The sequence below is a fragment of the Hipposideros armiger genome, unplaced genomic scaffold (assembly GCF_001890085.2).
Source record: "Hipposideros armiger isolate ML-2016 unplaced genomic scaffold, ASM189008v1 scaffold_85, whole genome shotgun sequence".
Taxonomy (NCBI): domain Eukaryota; kingdom Metazoa; phylum Chordata; class Mammalia; order Chiroptera; family Hipposideridae; genus Hipposideros; species Hipposideros armiger.
In genome coordinates this window covers 2,258,371-2,261,006 of record NW_017731435.1, presented here as the reverse complement: position 1 = coordinate 2,261,006, position 2,636 = coordinate 2,258,371, and the positions used below count along the sequence as shown (strand labels likewise).

Here is a 2,636-nt window from a genome sequence, read left to right as displayed (position 1 = left end):
GCAAGCATTTCTGCGGGTGAAGCCGGAGCTCAGCAGGCCCTTCTGTTTCCCGAATCTCTGTGCAGCTGGACCTCCCACCCCAGTTTCGCGTATTGATTTGAACTACCCGGTAAATGACTGCATTGCACTTAGTCAGGACGCTCCACTCCGGCCGCCCGGGGAGAACCNGCTGACCCCAAGTGCCTTGGAAGGGTCCCCTCAAGCCGCCAGAGACCCAGCTTCCCAAACGGTGGTGCCCACATCTCTGCTGTGAAAACCTTTCTCGTGGGCGTCTTCCAAAAGTATTTTAGTAAATACGTAACTTTGCCAACAAAAGCTCACATTTTCATTTTTCATCAAAATTGACACCTAGGATCCTCACAACAGCCCACAATGTATGGGGGAGGGTGCCAAAAAAATGAAATCGTACACTTTGGTCCACGTCGTTCAAGCAGGAGTTCGCCGTCATCAGAAGTGTCTGGACGCTGATGGGAACCACTTTGAGCACCTCTTGTGATTGCAGAAGACAAATGTGACTTGTATTCATCTTTTGTTATTGGTATATATTGAGTATTACAATTTTAATGCAGTTTTCCTTTCTTAAACTGTGTATACGTTTATTTGGCACCTTCTGTATATTGCATTTCCACACACACACAGGAAAGTGAAATGTTTTGCCCGAAATCACCCAGCTTTTAAGTCATGAAGCCTACAAGGCCTTGACCCCAGGCTCTGTGCTTCCTTACCATTCTAGAATTGAGTCTTGAATAGCCCACTAATGGCCACAGTACTTAGAACTAATAATTATGGGTAATGTTTCAGGAATTTAGAGGAAAGTATCTATAAGATATTGAAAAGGACACTTAGCCTGTACAGAGTGACCTTGGACAAGCATTTGGAGCTGCCCTGTAGAGTTGACAGTCCTCAGCTTATAACCCAGCCATTTGTCCCCCAGGCACCGCCCCCCCCCAACCCCCCGGGAGCCTTGGACGTGAGCACTGAGACCAGACGAAGGCGTACTCACTGCAGCGCCCACAGAAGCCGTCATCAGTTTGATCGTTCACCCAGAGGAAAACCAGCACATGCAAGGTGGTGCGTCCACGTGATAGAATATTACACAGCAAGGACCGTGACCTGCCCTACCACAAACGACACTTAGGAATGTGGTGGTGAGTAAACAAAGCAAGTTGCAGGAGTGTTTAGGGTGAATGGTAATAATTTTATAAAGCTCACAAACAAGCCTGGAGGCCTGTGTTTTGTTTTAAGTAGATATATGCACACGTACGCAACACTGTATTCACACCTCGGGGGGCGGAGCGGGCGGCCAGTATCATGGCAGCCTTAGATGTCTAACCACAGGTCAGAGACTCAGCCATCTGTTGTTCCAGCTCTTGGTCTGGGCCGCAGGTTCTCAGGTGTCCTTGTAATACCATTTCACAGCGTGTGTTACACACACTTGCTTTTATATATCAAATATTGCATAGCTTGGACATTTTAAGGAGGTCCCTAAAGGCTGTCATCCAGTACAGCCGTGTACCTCTTTCTAGTCAGATTCTTGGTTCAGTGGGTGACTCTAGAAATGGTTTATGTTGACCCCCGATTAGTTTTGTATAAGGGGGTTTCTTGCGCCTGTTTAGCAGGCTGGAGACTTCGCTAGGAGCCCTTCTGCGGGAGGTGCGCAGCCTCTGCCAGCTCGTGGCCCCGGGTGGCACACACAGGTAAAAGGAAGCTTGTCCATGGGCTGGGAGGAGCCTGCGCTCCGCTGTGCAGTCAGCACCATGGAGCTGTCGGAGCAGCTCTGCAGCTGCCACCTGACGTGGGTCCCATCATTCAGCGATGCTAACTCCTCCAGTCACTGTTCCAGGGAACTCGCGTCCCCTCTTGTCAACCAGACATCTGAGCAGCTATGCAGAGCAAGCCAGCCCTAACTCTCGGGGCTTTGACCTTGGGGTCTCCTACCTGCAGGCCTTGGTTGGGTTTTGGGGAACAAGGTTTGGCCCCCAAGAGTCTTCAGACCTGTAGCCTAGCGAGAGATGGTGCAGTGTATCTGGGGGGAGGTGGCGCCCAAAACCCTTACAGGCTTAGCTCCTCAACTCTGTAAAGAGCAAAGGTTATAACGCATTACTTACCCAGCGAACTAGTAAGACCTCGGTCCAGAGAGAATCTCAGAGATCTCTGGAAGAATGGGTTAGGAGGAGGGCAGCTGAGCGTGGCAGGGAGCCTGCGGCCGCTCCAGAGGGTCACCATCTTGGATGGCCGTCACATTGAAAGACCAACAGCCGATGATGGTGACTCAGACTTGGGTTTGCTAGACCTTTTCTCGGAAGTGAGTGAACTGTCCCCTCAAGGAGAACAACTGATGGTATTTGTTACCATTGATAAAAATGTATATTTCTCAACTAAAATTTGAATTTTTTAAAACTTGTGTCTGCCACTATGAGCTTTACAGCATCTGAATACTTGACTTTTCTGATGAGGTTGGAGGCGATGCCAACAAACACTGTTTTCTTAATATGATGTAATGAAATGTGCCAGCATTTGGAAGGTCTGCATCCCTCGGCAAGTCAGCATTGCCAAATGACCGCTGCGACGTTACAGCACCTTGACTGGGTCGGAGGACCTTTCACAGCACAAGTGGACCAGCGGGGCCAGTGAAA

General features: G+C 49.5%; 1 long non-coding RNA gene across 1 annotated transcript in view; it reads left to right on the top strand.

Annotated features, from left to right (window-relative positions):
- The first annotated feature begins 505 nt into the window (after positions 1-505).
- The window catches only part of LOC109383572 (uncharacterized), a 13,454-nt gene continuing 11,323 nt past the window's right edge, over positions 506-2,636 (top strand). The window contains exons 1-2 of the long non-coding RNA XR_002124220.1: positions 506-538; positions 935-1,148. This is a non-coding gene — a long non-coding RNA (uncharacterized LOC109383572). The remainder of the gene's footprint in view (positions 539-934; positions 1,149-2,636) is intronic.